This window comes from Symphalangus syndactylus, chromosome 17, assembly GCF_028878055.3.
Source record: "Symphalangus syndactylus isolate Jambi chromosome 17, NHGRI_mSymSyn1-v2.1_pri, whole genome shotgun sequence".
Lineage (NCBI taxonomy): Eukaryota > Metazoa > Chordata > Mammalia > Primates > Hylobatidae > Symphalangus > Symphalangus syndactylus.
Window position 1 is genome coordinate 74,062,456 of NC_072439.2, and position 19,147 is coordinate 74,081,602.

The 19,147-nt window shown below is 38.1% G+C and overlaps 1 pseudogene; it reads right to left on the minus strand.

Annotated features, from left to right (window-relative positions):
- Positions 1–15,208: 15,208 nt before the first annotated feature.
- On the minus strand, positions 15,209–16,868 carry LOC134733312 (eIF5-mimic protein 2-like; annotated as a pseudogene).
- Between the last annotated feature and the right edge of the window lie 2,279 nt (positions 16,869–19,147).

Sequence of the window (19,147 nt, forward strand, 5' to 3'; positions counted from 1 at the left end):
TATATCCCTGACTTATTATAAGGTGAAAGAAATACCAGCACAGAAAAATATGGAAGGCCACCATGTAAGAATTTTGACAGTCCAAAGGCTGCCATGCCAGAGCATCACCTGAACATGGCTGAGCTCCCAGCCAACAGCCAGCATCAACTGCCATTCATGTAAGTAAGCCAGCTTGGTCTCACATCTGGCTCAATCTGGTCAAGATTTCAGATGACTGAAGCCCAACCTGACATCTGGCTATAACCACATGAGAGACTGCCCAGCTCAGCCCTTCCTGAAATTCTGACCCACAAAATCGTGAGCAGAATGAAATGATTGTTGCTTTACAACAAGTTTTGGGGTAATGTGTTATGCAGCAATTGTAATCAAAATAGCCTCACAACATCACAGAACAACAGAGCAAGGATTCAAATGCAAGCTTGCCTGACTCTGGAGCCCATATTTCTCTTTGTAGATTATCGTTCACATTTCTCTTTTTAAATCTCCTGTGTCTAGCCCAGTTTTTACCCCGGAGCATATGCTGAACAAACATGTTACCTACTTCTTAGGTAGATATCTTCTTCTCACCTCTCATTATTCTATTCCCTAGAAAATTTACATAGCATAATGGATCATAGTCCAAAATTGGGAAAATATAGCATTGGTTATTAAAATTGTTATCGTGTCATTGCCAAATAAATCTTCATACAACCAATCACTCACAAGCTATTCTTTTATGTGTTGGCAAATCAAAAAGCCTTAAATTCCTGAGACTTTGAGGAAAATACTGTGTCTTCCTTATATAGATGTTAACCAGAAATTACTTGAGTCTTCCTATTTCTTTCTTGGATTTTTTGCTAGGCATATTAAATTTAAGGAGGCCAAAATCACAATAGACACTGAAAGCATGACCTCTTATGATTAGAAGAATCATAACTAGTGTTGAAAGGTTGAATTTGCACAGAACCTAGATTTTTCAAAAATTATTTTATGAGTACATATGCAGGCTTGTTAATATTGTGTGATGCTGAGGTTTGGGGTATGAATAATCCTGTCACCCAGGTAGTGAGCATAGTACCCAACAGGTACTATTCCTTCTTCTCTTTCCTTTTTGTGGGTACATAATAGGTGTATATGTTTATGTAGTACATGAGGTATTTTGAGACAAGCATGCAATGCATAATAATCACATCAGAGTAAATGGAGTATCCATCACCTTAAGCATTTATCCTTTGTGTTACAAACAATCCAATTACACTCTTTTAGTTACTTTAAACTGTGCACTTAAATTATTGACTATAGTCACCCTTTTGTGCTATGAAATACTAGTTCTTACTCTCTCTACGTTTTTGTACCCATTAGGCATCCCACTTCCTCCCCCCACCCCACAATCCTTCCCAGCCTCCAGTATCAATTCTTCTACCATGAGTTCATTGTTTTAATGTTTAGCTCCCACAAATGGGTGAGAACATATGAAGTTTATACTTCTGTTCCTGGCTTATTTCACATAACACAGTGGTCTCCAGTTCCAATCATGTTGTTGAAAATGACAAGATCTTGTTCCTTTTTTATGGCTGAATAATAGTGTTTATATGTACTACATTTCCTTTTCCATTCATCTGTTGATGGACACTTAGGTTGCTTCCAAATTTTGGCTATTGTGAGTAGTGCTGCAATAAACAAGGGAGTGCAGACATCTCTTCGATATACTGATTTCCTTTCTTGTGAGTATACACCTAGCAGTGGGATTTCTCGATCATATGGTAGCTCTACTTTTAGTTTTTTGAGGAGCCGCCAAACTGTTTTCCCTGTTGGTTGTACTAATTTACATTCCCACTAACAGTGTATGAGGGTTCTCTTTTCTCCAGATCCTTGCCAGCATTTGTTATTGCTTGTTTTTTGGATAAAAGCTCTTTTAATTGGGGTGAGATAATATCTCATTGTAGTTTTGATTTGGATTTCTCTGATGATCAATAATGTTAAGAACCATTTCATATACCTGTTTGCCATTTGTATGTCTTCTTTTGAGAAATGTCTATTCAAATCTTTTGCCCATTTTTAATCAGATTATTTGAATTTTTTTTTTTTTTGAGACAGAGTCTCGCTCTGTCACCCAGGCTGAAGTGCAGTGGCATGATCTCAGCTCATTGCAAGCTCCGCCTCCCGGGTTCACGCCATTCTCTTGCCTCAGCCTCCTGAGTAGCTGGGACTACAGGTGCCCACCACCACACTTGGCTAATTTTTTGTATTTTTAGTAGAGACAGAGTTTCACTGTGTTAGCCAGGATGGTCTCGATCTCCTGACCTCGTGATCTGCCCACCTCGGCCTTCCAAAGTGCTGGGATTACAGGCATGAGCCACTGCGCCTGGCCATTAGATTTTTTTTCTAAGATTGTTTGAACTCCTTATATATTCTGGTTATTAATACTTTGTAAGATTAGTAGCTTGAAAACACTTCTTGCCATTCTATGGGTTGTCTCTTCACTTCTTTGATTGTTTCCATTGGTGGGCAGAAGCTTTTTAACTTGATGTGATCCCATTTGTTCATTTTTGACATTGTCTATGTTGCCTGTGCTTGTGGGGTCTTACTCAAGAAATCTTTACCTACTCTAAAGTCCTGGAAAGTTTCCCCAATGTTTTCTTTAATAGTTTCATAGTTTGAGGTCTTACATTCAAGTTATTAATCCTCTTTGATTTGATGTTTTCATATGGTGAAAGATGGGGTCTAGTTTCATTCTTCTGCATATGGATATCCAGTTTTTCCAGCATCATATATTGAAGAGACTGTCTTTTCCCCAGTGTATGTTCTTGATAGCTTTATTAAAAATGAGTTCACTCCCGGGAGGTGGAGCTTGCAGTGAGCCGAGATCTCGCCACTGCACTCCAGCCTGGGCAACAGAGTGAGACTCCGTCTCAAAAAAAAAAAAAAAAGAGTTCACTCTAGGTGTATGGATTTGTTTCTGGGTTCTCTTTTCTGTTCCATTGGTCTATGTGTCTGTTTTTGTGCCAGTACCATGCTGTTTTGGTTAGTATAGCTCTATCTGTAGTATAAAGTGTAGTGTCAGGTAATATGACTTCTCCAGCTTGTTCTTTTGCTCTGGATAGTTTGGCTATTCTGGGTCTTTTGTGATTCTATATGAATTTTAGGATTGTTTTATTTGTGTCTGTGTTGAATGTAATTGGTATTTTGATAGGGATTGCATTGAATCTGTAGACTGCTTTGGGTAGTATGAACATTTTAATAATATTGATTCTTCCAATCCATGAACATGGAATATCTTTCCATTTTTTGGTGTCCCTTCAATTTCTTTCGTCAGTGTTTTATAGTTTTCATTGTAGAGAACTTTTACTTCTTTGCTTCAGTTAATTCCTAGGTATTTTATTTTATTTTGTAACTTTTGTAAATGAGATTACTTTATTGATTTGTTTTTCAGATTTTTTGCTGTTCGTTTATATAAATGCTACTGATTTTTGTAGGTTGATCTTGTATCCTGCAACTTCACTGAATTTGTTTAATCAGATCTAATACTTTTTTGGTGAAGTCTTTAGGTTTTTCCAAATACAAAATCATTTCATCTGCAAGCGAGGATAATTTGATATTTTCCTTTCCAGTTTCGAAACACTTTATATCTTTTTCTTGTCTGGTTGCTCTAGTGAGGATTTCCACTACTATGTTGAATAACAGTGGCAAAAGTGGGCATCCTTGTTGTGTTCCAGATATAAGAGGAAAGGCTTTCAGTCCTTCCCCATTCAGTATGATACTGGCTGTAGATCTGTCATATATGGATTTTATTATGTTAAGGTATATTCCTTCTATACCCAGTTTTTTTAGGGTTTTTACCATGAAGGGATGTCAAATTTTATCAAATGTTTTTTCAGCATCAATTGAAATAATCATATGATTTTTGTCCTTCATTCTTTTGATATGATGTACCACATTTATTGATTTGCATATGTTGAACCATCATTGCATCTCTGGAATAAATCCCTGGAATGCATCCCTGGAATAAATAAGTTCATGATGAATAAACTTTTTAATGTGTTGTTGAATTCAGTTTGCTAGTATTTTGTTGAGGGTTTTTGCATCAATGATTATCAGGGATATTGGCCTGTAGTTTTATTTTTATGATGTGTCTTTGGGTGGTTTTGCTATCAGGGTATTACTGGCCTCATAGAATGCCAATAGGTAGTTTTTCAACACTTATCCCTCTCTCTCTCTCTCCCCTCTCTAGTAATGCTTAGTATCTGTTTCCTCATCTTTGTGTCCATGTGTACTTAAGGGGTTTATCTCCCACTTATGAGTGAGAACATGCAGCACTTGGCTTTCTGTTCCTGCACTAATTCACTTAGGATAATGGCCTCCACCTACATCCATGTTGCTGCAAAGGCCATAATTTCATTCCTTTTTACGACTACATAGAATTCCAGGGTGTATATGTACCAAATTTGCTTTGTCCAGTCCACCACTGATGGGTGTCTTGGTTGATCTGATGTCTTTGATATTGTGAATAGTGCTGTGAGGAACACATGCACACATGTGACTTTTTGGTAGAACAAATTATATTCCTTTGGGAATATACCCAGTAATGGGATTGCTTGGTTGAATGGTAGTTCTAAGTTCTTTGAAAAAACACAAATTACTTTCCACAGAACATAGATCTTACACTTTTTCCTCTCAGTGCTTTCCTCTCAGTATTATCACCTCTTTTAACAATACGACACCTTTTGGATGTTCTATCCATCTTGAAATCACCTGTATCAGCAGACAGCAGAATATGCTAGGAATCATGAAGCAAATTAAATGTCAAGCAGAAATGAGTCAATGTGCCCTGTGTTTCATTAACACCACCCAGTGAAGTTACAAATTCTGCCTGAATTGAAATGTAAGCCACATCAAGATCGGGGGACTGTGCTTGGATCTGTTTTTCTCCTGAGTTATGAAAGGCTGAGTTGTTACTATTGAACTAAAAAAACAAGGCTATCCTTGAGCCACCAGTGTCATTTTCAATCTTATCTGGCCAGTACGTTCTCTGTTTCTTCTGTTGCTCCATTGTCACTAGTGTCCAAAGTGGGTAGCCTGTTTTTGTATTGAAAGAGAGCAGGATCTTGCTGCTCAAACACTCTACCCACTTCATTACTTTTTCATTACTGGATGTCTTTTCTAATATTCCTAAACTATACCCCTAATCTTGACATGAGTGATTAGTGCAATTTTTATAAAAATTGTCTTCCACAACATCCTCCAAGGGTGGGTGATGCCTAAAGATGATGATGCTTTTCTTTCATGCACTAATTACTGCAAAAAAAGCAGGAGCCCATGTGAGTCACCTGAGACCAGATGGTTTTACAGTCAGCAGCAGCATCCAGCTTCCCCTCACCTCATTTCCAAATCCTACTAATTTTTTTCCCTTCTTCTCCAATTTGTTCTCTACTTTTCTGTGCCTGCAAGGCAACAGTAGATTTAAAAATGGGCTGTTGGAGCAGTGAGATATTATTGTGAAACAGCAAACATACATCATTTGATAATCATAAGCAGAAGAGGTCTTGGGGAACAGTCATATAATTACAAACCTTATATTTCACAAGCTGCAGATTTGAGGACAGAATATCACAAACAATGTGAATTCTGGAGTTAGTTCTGATTTATCTATTTGGCTTATGACAAGGATAGTCTTTATTTGCTTCCAATTCTCCAAAGTCCGTGGCTCCTGGCTGCCAGATTTCCTATTTTATTTCTTAAATTTTAGGTTTGAGGTGAATGGCATGGCGGCTAAGAGCAAGTACCTGGAATCCCTCTCTTTTTATCCTAATCGGTATGACTAGAAACTTTTCAACTTTTTAGATTTCCTCAAGGAATTATAGTTTCACTGAGTTTCTCTGTTTTTTTTTTTTTTATTGTTGTTTAATTCCTGTTTTGATCTTTACTATTTCATTTATTCCACTGACTTTAAGTTTAATTTGCCCTTTTCTCTAGTTTCCTAGGTAGGAGCTGAGATCATAATTTAGACCTTTCCTTGCTCAAGTATAGGTATTTTAGGCTATACATCTTCCTCTATATACTGCTTCAGTGGCATCCCACAAATTTTGAAATGTGCTTAACTTGTTATTTAGTTTAAAATGCTTTGTAATTTCTCTTTGAATTTCTTCCTTGATCTATGGGTTGTTTGGATGTATGTTATCTAATTTCCTAATATATTGGGATTTTCCACATATTTTTCTGTTATTGATTTCTAATTCAATTCTGTTGTGTTTAGAGAACCTGCTGTGTATAACTTGAATTCTTTCCTATGTTGAATTTTTATTTTTATTCATTCAAAGCATTTTTAAATTTCCCTGTGATTTCTTTTTTGACCCATTGTTTTATTTAAGAATGTGTTTAATTTGTACATATTTGTGAATTTCTCAAATTTCCTTATGTTATTGATTTCTGATTTCTTATTAATTTCATCATGGTCAGAGAATATACTTTGTATTATTTTAATCCAGCCTTACCCCTTCTTCATGAAATCTCTGTTGAAATCTTTTGGATATTTGAAGAAAACTTTTGACTGATTATTGAGCTGTAAATATTTCCATATTCTAGATATTATTTTATTTATAAATATCTATATTTTGTCTATAGTATTTAAATAATTCAATCACTTTAGTTTTCTATGTGTTGTGCAACAAGTGTCAAGGTTTTTTGTTTGGTTTTTGTTTTTCATATGGAAGTCCAATTATTCCAGCACCATTTGATGAAAAAATTATTATTATTATTATTATATTTTTATTTATTTACTTATTTTGAGACGGAGTCTGGCTCTGTCACCCAGGCTGGAGTACGGTGGCGCAATCTCGGCTCACTGCAAGCTCCGTCTCCCGGGTTAACGCCATTCTCCTGCCTCAGCCTCCCAAGTAGCTGCCCCGCCACCACGCCCGGCTGATTTTTTGTATTTTTAGTAGAGACGGGGTTTCACCATGTAGTCTCACTCTGTCACCCAGACTGAAGTGCAGTGACACGCTCTCAGCTCACTGCAGCCTCTGCCTCCCGAGTTCAAGCAATTCACCTGCCTCAGCCTACCGAGTAGCTGTAACTGGGATTACAGGCACCCGCCACCACGCTCAGTTAATGTTTGTATTTTCGGTAGAGATGGGGTTTTTCCATGTTGGCCAGGCTGGTCTCAAACTCCTGACCTCAAGTGATCCGCCCGCCTCAGCATCCCAAAGTGCTGGGATTACAGGAGTGAGCCACTGCGCCCGGCCGAAAAGATTATTCCTTATTCGTCAAAATTGCCTTGGCATCTTTGTTCAAAATCATTCATGTATGTGTGGATCTGTTTTTGAATTCCGTATTCTGTACCATTGTTCTACATGTCCATTTTTATGCCGACAGGACATTGTCTTGATTAATGTCAATTTAGTGTAAGTCATAAAATCAGATAATGTTAGTTTTAAAATTCTATTTTTTTCAATTTATTTTGGATATTCTAGAAAATTTACGTCTCTATATAAATCGTACAACCTGCTTGTTAATTTCTACAAAAAAAAAAAAAAACACTGCAGATATTTAGACTGAGATTGCATTGTATCTATAGATCACTTAAGGGAGAATTTACATCTTAACAATATTAAATCTTCTGACCCATGATCATGGTATGTCCCTCCACTTAACTGGATTTTCTTTAATTTTTCCCACTATTGTTTCATAGTTTTCTGAATACAAATCCTTCACACATTTTGTTAAATTTTTCCCTAAGTATTTAATGTATTTTTATGCTAAATTATATTTTTGTTCTTTCATTATGTAATTGTTCATTGTCAGTATAGAGAAATACATTTGATTTTTGGATACTGGCCTTGTATCCCACTACCTTGATAACCTCACTTATTAATTTTCTTATCTTTTTTCTGGTAAATTCTTTGAGATTTTCTGCATAGAAGATCATGCCATCTGGGAATAAACAGTTTTACTTCTTTTTTTCCAATCTGCCTGCTGCATATATTTTTTCTTGCCTTAGCGCACAGGCTAAAATGCCCAATGTAATACTGACTAAAAGTGGTGAGATAAGACATCCTCACCTCATTCCCAATCTTAGAGGGGAAAGTATTACTCTTTTACCATTAAGTATGATGTTATCTGTATGTTTACCATTAAGCATGACATAGATGTCCTTTACCGAGTTAAGGAACGTCCCTTTTATTCCTAGAGTGCAGAGAATTTTTATCATGAATAGATATTAATTTCTGTCAAATGCTTTTACTGGATGTATTAAAGTAATTATATTTTTTAGTGATTTTTTAACATATATAGAAATCATGTTTTTATGCAAGTACAGATACCTTAAATTGCTTTATATATTTAATTGCTGGTCTGTCTTCTTCAATAAAAAGAAAACCACAAGAACACAAACTTTGTCTTTTCACCACCATATCCCTGGTATCTAGAACATTCCTGGAACATTGTGGGTCCTCAGTAAATACTTACTGAATAAGTAAATTTATATAAGAATAATGCTTGCCATATGATATTCTTTTGTGCATCTAATTATCCACCATCTTCAGTAAATATTGAGGCCTTAGATGGCAAAGAATGCCCCACTCATCTTTTTGTTTCCCACAACATTTAACATAAGGTTTTAGACTGAGGTATCCATAAATATTTATGAATTTGAATACATTTGAACTGAAACTCATCATTGCATAATTGAAACATCTTTTCATTCCATTCTGGTGGGTAGCAAAGGGGTAAGGAGAATCAGGAGAAAATGATGGCATGGCAGAGTTACATCAGCTCTCTCCACTTGCCCCTGGCTCTTTTCTCCTCAGATTCTGCCCTGTAAGGTGGAACTCAGGCATTTTTCTCCCTGAGTATCCAGTTTAGCATTTGAAATCAATAAAACTGATCCCTAGATTATGAGCATCTTTTGTTACAACCAAGCTCTAATCTCAGATTCTAATCCTGACCTGTATAACCGTCAGCAAGTCACATCACCTTACAGAGCTGTGCTGGGTTTTACTTTCATTATAAGAAAGGATTCTACTTCTCAAGGTCATTATAGAATAGTTAAGAGAGAAAGTGTCAAAGTGCTGTGAAAAGGATGACATCAGTAGCAATGCTCAATTTTTAATTAAGAGATGAAACTAGAGACTCTTTTCTCTATGAGATTTAGGGTATACTAGTCATGAAAAGACATTACAAGTCAGTTGTATTTTTGTAAGATTGCACCATACGGAGATTCTTCTAGTATTGTTACACAATTTAAATATCCTGATTATGTTGGCCTATGTTTCCTCAATCATTTCACAAATATATATGGAGCACTTCTCTGTGGCAAGCACTGTTCTAACTACAAAGGAAAATTAGGGAGGAAAACCCCTGATCACTGGGTTTACATTTCTGGTGGTGAAGCTAGACATACTAATCAGTTAAATACCTCTGCATGATAAATGCAGTGGGAATGATCTAGGTGTTTGTATCATTGTATCCTAGAGAAAGGGTCCCTCACCAGAGTTGGGTTGGTGATGAATTTTAGGAAGCAGTTCTTGAGATATGTCTTAAAGAATAAGTAAACACTCAGAAAATATGGAATAAGTGTTGCTTATCCCATTCTGCTTGGATTAAAGTTCATGGAAGGCAGAGCCCAGCGAGGGGATGAAGAAGGGAAGGAGATGTTCCACAGAGGAATTACCAGTATTCAATTTGGAGGACGACAAATAGGAGGCTGAGGAAGGAGGAAATGCAGTAGAAGAATTGATTCAAGGGACTTCAGGTCATGGGAGGCCACAGGTACTTCACTGAGGAGTTCAGACATGATCCTGAAGGAGTCAGAAGAAAAGAACTGACCTGGGCATACCTTAGTTGAGATGGATCACTCTGAGTGAGACATTTTTCCTTGAAGCCTTTGAAATAACCGCAGACAATCTTAAGATGTCCATGCTTCACTTCCACTCTCCGTGGTTCTCTGGGAATGATAATCCAAGATTAGTCCACAACACGGGAGATTTTGTTTGATCTTGGTGTGTTATCTGTATGGACCAGGACTGGGCCTCTAGTTATGATCTGCCTTTCTCCCAGAGTTACTTTCATGCTAGTTAGGTAGACTTCTCTCTTGTTCTCTTGTTTTCTTTGCTTGTTCATAACTTCTGGTCCCTTAAAACTTGGCTTGTACATGGCTTAAATTTTTTTAACTTCAGCCCTGACTCCACATGATTTCAAAAGTAGAATGCTCAATACCAGCGCACCTTGGTTTCTGAGTATATTAGTTCAAAATATCAAGAGATAATTGGCCCAAGTCATTTGCCTGTGAATGAACTACTCTTGGGTCATATGACTATCCCTGGTTCAACCACGTGCAGCTAGAAAGAACAGATTTTCATAGTACAAAATGGCTGCTAGGGTCAGTTGTTTTGACAATGGCCTTTAGTAGGAGCAGTCCTCCTCTGCTCATGGCACAGACAGATGCCCTAAGACACATCGTCTACACAGACTTAATTCTAATCATCATTTCGTGTATTGAGAATTTTGAAATTGTTCCCAGGAAAAAGTATGAAGTATTGGTCAGCTTGCTTGCTTTCTTCTTCCTTCCTTCCTCCCTTCCTTCCTTCCTTCTTTCCTTCCCGCTTTCTTCCCTCCTTCCTTCCTATCTTCCTTCCTTCCTTTCTTTCTTCTTTCTTTCTTTTGCCTTTTTTATTGATGTTAAATTCCTATAACACAAAATTAAAGTGTATAATTCAATGCCATTTAGTACACTCACAGTGTTGTGGGGTAAGCCTTTTGTAACCATGTAGCATCCAGATTTTCCAATTCTTGAATTTTATTTCTTTCCTAAAAAATTAGTAAATGACATTCTCAGAATATGAATCACAATCAAGATTGAGGAAGCTTACTGTGTTACTGGCATGCAACTTGAAAGAAGTTCATGGAGGGAGCTCAGTTGAGAGAATTCAGTTACTGGCAATATTTGCAATTTATCTGGAGTTTAGAGGTTCTTAATCCTGGCTGCATATGGGAACCACTCGGAATGTTCAAATTATTTGTGCCTGGACTCTCTCTTTAGAAACTTTTATTTAATTGGTTTGGTGACCCCAGCATCAGTGTTTTTTTTACAATCTCCCCAAGCAATTCTAATGTGAACCCAATGGCAGGTGATAAAGATATCATTGTAAATGACCATATTTGTGGCGAGCGCATAGGAGCAAAACCCTGATTCAGAGATAGAAGCCCAGAGAATCATTTAAATAGGAAGAGCAAACTTGAAATGAAAGAGATGAAGCAATCCAAGGAATAATGGGGAAGGAAGAAACAAAGTAGAGCCCAAGAGAGGCAAAGCAGCTGGAGTTGAGGAATCTTCATAAAATTTTAGCCATGTAAACTTCAGGATTCTTGCGACTCCAGAAGTGATCCATACACTGGCAGCATTGAGTAACACATGGGATCTTGTTAGAAATACAGCATCTCCCACCCACCCCAGACCCTCCGAATGAGACTCTGCATTTAACAAAATCCCCAGGTGACCCATATGCACATCAAAGATTGATGAGTACTGTCTAGATTCTAAGGGGAAGACAGCAAAGCATTAATTGAAGGAGATAAATTTCTTCCTTTTCAAAACAGTGTGTTTAAGGCAGCAAATAACCTTGACTAAGAGTCAGAAGCTCTCCTATCTAGTCTCAACTCCTCCACAATCAGCTCAGTGGCCTTTCACATTTTCCTTCAAAATTTTTCAGTCTGAAATGCCCTTTCATTCATCAGTAGACAGTCATATGGCTTGAACACTCAGTTCCTTCAGGTCTGTACTTTGAAAGAAACTAAAAGAAGATAAGGGGACAAGGAAGGCACTATATTACACAGGCTGCTTACAGAAGACTTCTCTCTTTTTGAAATTGGATAGTGACAAGTTATAATTGTATGTATTTATGGGGTACAAAATGATATATGTATACCATGTGGAATTACTGACTCAAACTCATTGAAATATCTATGAATCACCTCAAATACTTATCACTTACTCCTCAGGTCTAACTGAACGTTGTGTTTTTTAACCAACATATCCCATTCCTCCCACTCCGCAGACTCAAGTAAGCACCATTCTGTACCCAACTTCTATGTATTCAATTGTTTAGCTTCCACCTGTAAGTGAGATCATGCAGTATTTCCTTTTTGTGCCTGGCTCATTTCATTTAGCACAATGTACTCCAGATTCATCCATGTTGTCACAAAGGACATAATTTCCCCTTTTCAAGGCTGAGTAATATTCCATCATGTGTTTATAATACATTTTTTAAATCCATTCATCTGTTGATGGATACTTAATTTGATTCCATAACTGGGCTACTGTGAATAATGCTGCAATAAACACGGCAGTGCAGATATTTCTTTAACATACTGATTTCAAATCCTTTGGCTATATACCCGGAAGTGGAATTGCTGGATAATATGATAATTCTATTTGTAGTTTTTGAGAAACTCCATACTGTTTTCCATAGTAGCAGTGGTAATTTACATGTTCACCAACAGGGTGCAAGGGTTCCTTTTTCTGCACATTCTTGCCAACACTTGATAAATTTCATCTTTTTGTGAGTAGCCATTCTGACATGTATGAGATAATATCTCATCGTGGTTTTAATTTGCATTTCTTTAATGATTAGGGATGTTGAGCATTTTTAATGTATCTGTTCACCACTTGTATATCTTCTTTTGAGAAATGTCTATTCCGGTCCTTTGACCATTCTTCAATTGGGTTTTTTTATTGCTATTGGGTTATTTGAGTTCCTTATACATTTGGGATATTAACCCTTTGCCAGATGTATGGTGATATGGTTTGGCTGTGTCCCTACCCAAATCTCATCTTTAATTGTAGTTCCCATAATCCCCACGTGTTGTGGGAGGGACTTGATGGGAGTTAATTAAATCATGGGGCAGTTACCCCCATGCTTTTCTCATGATAGTGAGTTCTCACGAGATCTGACAGTTTTATAAAGGACTTTTCCCCCTTTGCTTGGCACTTCTCCTTCCTGCTACTATGTGAAGGACATGTTTGCTTCCTCTTCTGTCATGATTCTAAGTTTCCTGAGGCATCCCCAGCCCTGCAAATCTGTGAGTCAACTAAACCTCTTTCCTTTATAAATTACCCAGTCTGAGTATTTCTTTATAGCAGCGTGAGAATGGACTAATACATGTGGCTTGCAAATATTTTCTACCATTCCACAAGTTGTCTTTTCACTCTGATAACTGTTTCTTTGCTGTGCAGAAGACTTTTCATTTGATGTAATCATATTTGTCTTTTGTTGTTGTTGTTGTCTGAGCATTTGGCGTCAAATCTAAAAAATCATTGCCTAGACCAATGTCATATGGTTTCAGCAAAGGTTTTTCTTATATTTGAGCAAATAGCTGAAGCAAATGAGGGGCCAAGTTATATGAATATCTGTTAATGAATGAAAGAGAATTTCAGGCTGAAAAATAGAGAAGGAAAAAAATAACATGAAGGCCTATCAGAGAGGGTTAAGTAAATTATAGCCTATACATTTGAGAGAAAACTATGCAGACATTAAGAAGGTTGATCTGTATTAATACTCAGTAGCATGGAAAGATTTCTTTAATAATTTCTTGAGTTGAAAACAAGCAAGTGTACAATTTTATTCTATTTATATAAAAGTGTGTGTGTGTGCATGCATGCCTGCATGTTTGTATGTGTGGAGGCAATGTATACATAGAGAAGTATCTAGAAAGATGGTTACAAAATGTTCACAATGGCGATCTATTAGACATACACAAAAATAAAGATGATTGAATAATATTTATTGCCTGTCTCTCTCACCAGAATGTAAACTCTATGAAAACAGGAACTTAGCTTTGTTCACTACTTCATTCCTACTATCTAGATACCTAATGAACGAATCAGCAAAGGAAAGAAGAAAATACAGGGCCTATACGTGGACCAAATAATAGCTCAGATTACTGGAGTCCAAAGGCATGCAGGGGAGCAAAGGAGATAACAGTTGATGTCTGAGCAGATCTGATTGGGCAGAGCTTTGAATCCCAGCATAGACCTGGACTTCATGCTTCAGGAAATGGGTAGACATTGCTCACTGAGATGAGGAGGTGGAGGATGGATTTTCTTTCTTTTTTTTCTAAGTGTAAGTATGGACTTTATTTTTTTAAAAAAAGTCTTTTGAGAACTACAAATTATGAAGTAAAAGCAGATCACTACGTAGAAATCTAGTGAATACATTTTGCCCGTGCATGAAAATCCTTCAAAATGAACTTTTAAACGACAAACTTTTGGCTCATAAGAATGGCACCTTCGAAAGGGGCGATCTCCACTCAGCCTCCGGTGGCATTTTTCCAGGCTAGTTTCTTTCGCCAGTTAAAAGCCTTCAAAATGTTCACTTTTAACACAAAATCTTTTCATGAAAAGTGTGGCTACATTTCCTCCCACCCCCCACCAATGACTACATAGATGGGTAGCAGCAAGAAAAGCTGAAAATAAAAAGGCAACCATTAAAATAAATGGATCAGTTGTATACAAGAAATATTTGGCTCATGGCAATTAAAAATGGCAACTAGGGTATGTTAATAGCCAGAGGCTTGAGTTATTACTGAATATGTTAAGAGAATGAAGCCAGTCCGGTATGACCAAGTAGGAATATATAATTGTCATTGCCCTTCATTTGTTATGGCAAATGCACTAAGCCAATAGGAAATCTAAGCTATATCTAGATTCCCAATTAGAACATGCTGACTTTTAACATTTTCAACAATTTTTACTGGGTTTAACACATCAGTCATTTTCTTTACTCAAACTCCTTTATGAGTCTTTTCCTATCAATCTAAGTGTATTCTGTGCATAAAATACCTTAAATGATAAGAATTTTCTAAGGTTCATTTGAAAATGGTTGTATGAAAAAAATACCCATTTGTTTTGCCTGGAAAGATACAAACTAAATGCAGAAGTTTCTCAAGGGGAAAAAGCTCACCTTTCCTCTTCCCACCACCTCTGCCACATTTTGATTTCCTTAACTTTTCAAGTCTGTTCTCCATGGCTTCTCTAAGGATAAAACCCAGAGAGCAAACAATTGAGCTGCAGGACATCTGGAGTTAAAACAAAACAAAAATAAAAAAAGTTAACGGCAAGCAATGGTCCACATACTCAAGATTCATGTTAAATGAATTCAATTATTACATATGGGTTTTTCATTGAAGAGTAGGGCTCTGGGCATGCCATATTATCACAGAAATCATTGCCTTTGAGACTTTGGATACTTTTACAGTTTAATTTGCAAACAGAATTTTTATAATAAATTATTTTTTAACCAAATCATATCTTGAAAACTGTTTATAGAAAACCCAGGGAATAAAGTGAACTGTTCATTGTGGAAGGCCTTAAATTATATTATTACAGTAGAAAATACAGGAGGTAGAAGATAACTGAAAAGACTAATGCAACATTAGATTCAAATCTGTATCTCCTGTAGCTAGTTAAAACATGATTTTAGAAACTAAACCCAACATTTCCAGCAACCATAGAAACAGTTAAAATAAAATTTGCCATGAAAGCCCTTATATCATGCTTGATACAGGGAGGTAGGAAGATGTAAGAACCGGAACACATGAGACAGGACATTTTATCTACAACTCCTGTTTGCTTTACTGAGGGTGTAGTTTCAAAATTCAGTCACTTTCTTCAGCTTCAGATTCAGATTCTTCTTCAGCATTTTTGAGCCACTCTCCAAACTTTTTCATTTGCTCAAGGAAAACACTCTTCCCCTTTGCAACATGTGTACCTTTATACCACTTCAAAATGGGCTCTTTGCTCAGGACTACAGCTTTATAGAAAAGCAGCACTATTTTCTGGAAGGCTTTCATGAAATGAATGTTGTCACAGAAATACTCCTGAATCTTCAGTAACAGTCAGCTCAGACTGACCTTGAATAGTAAAGGCAGCAAGTAGAGGGCTATATTGCTTCAAGTGTTTGATGGCTTGCTCTGCTACAAGCTCCTCTCTTTTGTTCCATTCCACAGTGCTTATTACATTTGACCAGACTATTTCGATGACAACTGGTTCTGGGATGTTGTTTTTTTTCGTCTCCTCCTTGACATATAAAATTATATCCTTAAATGGATCCCCACAGAACATCTGTTCTTGAAGTTCTTTTTGGAGCTCCTTACAAGCTCTGATGGTTTGCTGATTCCGAACATATTCTGAAAGCTCTTTCAAGCCTGCCTCAGTAAAATACCTTGTGAAGTGTTTAATGCTTTGCTTATTGGCAGGAAAAAGTTCCATCAGGCTGTTATCCATGCTGACTTTCCTTGCAGCTACTGCATTGATATCTTTTTCATTTATTCATGATTTAAAGAGCTTTACAGCAAAAGCTGCTGAAACCCCTTCTTTAACCAAATTCTCATTATAAAGGCTATTAAGAATGGATGCCATTAGCCAGAAGAACACCAGTCAACATAGCCAGTTTGTTCCTCTCCGAGTCTGAAAAACCCTTTCAGAACAGGAGCAGCCTTTTTACTTCATCTTCACAACCTTTCTCCAGGTATTTGTAGTGCCTGATTAACTTGTTAAAAACCTGAGCAAATGCTTGCATGGTCTCTAGGTCTTCTTGGGCTGCAAACACGCAGACATCTGTACGCATGATGTCATCTGCCAGTGTACCACCTGGGGCCAGCATTCCAGCCACCAGAATGTCAAAGAGTGTTTCTGCACATCGACGATAATCAAGTTTTGTTCCAGAAAAGCATCAAGAAACTTAGCTACTGCTTCCAAATCAGTACCAGTTTCAGTTAAGCCTTGAATAATATAGTCCTGAAACTGAGTAGGGTCAAACCTCTCTTTTTCATCTCTTTTTCTGGTTTTAAAACACTGGGCCTGATAGCGTTGGCTTTTGCTACTTTTGATTACTCATAAAAGACACCTGAATTTAAGGCAAAGAGGAAAGAGCCAGAAATCCCCAATGTAGCGGCAACCGCCATGGTGTCTCCTCTGCAACCAGAACTGAGGATGAATTTTCACACCACTGTCTAGCCTGATGGATGCTCTTAACCATCTCTCACTACAAAACAAACTCTCCGTGAATAAACAAGACATTCAGATGTCTTTCAGGCTCCTAACTGATGAGAGTTTTAAGCTAGTTAAGGCTTTAGGGCTTAACATTCACTTGCTGGTTGATGAAGGCCCAGAAAACAAAGTGAAAATGCTTCCATTTCCCCATTTCAATCTGTGCGCCACCATCTGCTGTGCTGATTCCCATGATGGCTGCCATGGTGAAGACAGAAAAGGAATGGCCCAGGAACCAGAGTCTCACTGATGCCAACACAAGATAGACTCACAGCCCTGAGGTCAAGAAAAACTTTCTTTCTGATACTTTGTCTTAAGCAGTGCTGGGACTCTTCACTTTTTATACTAGGGCCTTGTGTAGGCAAGCACAGGCCACTGAATTGGTTCCATGGACCAACCCTTTGATCACACCATGTGTGGAAACAATACTGCACTATTTGTCTTTTCTCCCTTTGAGAAGTCCTTAATTATTATTGAAGGGATGTTTCCTATTATTCATCCTGTCCCCTTCAACCCAACCCCACCAGCAGACAGACTGGTCTTCCTTAAATGCAAATGCTACCCCTTCACTCACTCTCCCACTACAACCCTTCGTTGGCTGTACATTGCTCTTAGGATAATCATGTTGTCTGTCCCCGGCATAGCCTCCAAGGCCCTGTCTATCTCCAGAACAGCGTCCACCTTAGGCCACCCTCTCTCTTGCCCTCTAGGCTCCAGCACTCCGACATTCCTTCAGCTCCTCAAACATGTCATGTTCCTTCCTAACTCAGACCTTTTCCACACTGTTCTTCATGCCTGGAATCGTACTCCTCCCTTCCACAATCCGGTCAGCTCCCACTTATCCTTTACATTATGGTGTAAATGTCACTACCCCAGGGGTGCCCTCCTCAGTGTCATGCCCCAGACCAGCCTGGGTAAATGTAAAAGAGGCTCCCACAACATCTACCTAGAACTCCTCTACCATAGCACATAACTCACCTACAGTTAAATAATTATTGGGCAATTATTTATTCAACATGAGTTTTCCCCATTGGACAAATCAAGTTGGTCCCAGCATAGTGCTGGCATGTGTGATCTTTTTAAACCTTTTTTTTTTCACTGCTATTCTCATTGTACAATGTCAGTAGGTTAATAATGAGTGGAGTGAGAGAAAGTGGATACTGTGTATTTCAACAAATTTGGCTGTAAAGGGGAGGAGAGAGATAGGGTAGGAGCTGGAGGGCACTGTGGAAGTGTCTTAACCAGCTCAGGCTGCCATCACAAAATACCACAGACTGTGTGGGTTAAACAAGTGATATGCATTTCTCACAATTCTGGGGGCTGGAAGTCCCAGCTCCAGGTGCCAGCATGGTTGGCTTCTGGTGAGTGCTCTCTTTCTGGCTTGCAGACAGCTGCCTTCTCACTGTGTCCTCATTTGGTGGAGGGTGGGTGAGTTCTGGTCTCTTCCTCTTCTTTTAAGGACAGCAATCCCATTATGAGGACCCCACTCTCATGACTTCATCTAAACCTAGTTACCTGCCAAAGGTCCTGTCTCCAAATATCATCATATTAGGGCTTAGGTTTCAACATATGAATTTAGCAGAGGGATGTCACAATTCAATCCATAGAAGGGATTAAGCAAAGTCTTTTTATGATAGGAAATCTTGAGCAGGCTTAAACACTGATGGTAGATGCCAGCAGAGAGGGGAAGGATGAAGCTTCAGGGCAGACGGGACCATCATAGGAGGTGGGAGGAGAAAAAAGGCAGTGCACTGATGGAGAAGATGTCTTTGGGAGGACAGACACTGCTCCTGCTGTGACATGAGCAGAGGAGCAAAGGGTGTGCACTCCAGAGGACCTTTCCATGTGGTGGCAATGAGCTAAGAGAATTCTCAATGAGTGGCTTCTTATTCCCTATTCGAAGTAACATGTATGGGTATATGATGAGGGGCTGGTGTGGCTTGTGGAAAAAGGAGAAGGTTTGAAATAGATTCTGTGAAGAGTAAGAAACAGAGCTGCTGTGATATGAATGTTTGTGCCCACCCCCATTTTTGTGTTAAAGTCTTAACCCCCAAGTTGAAGGTATTAGGAGATGAAGCCTTTGGGAGGTCATTAAGCCTTGAGGGCAAAGTCCTCATGATTGGGATT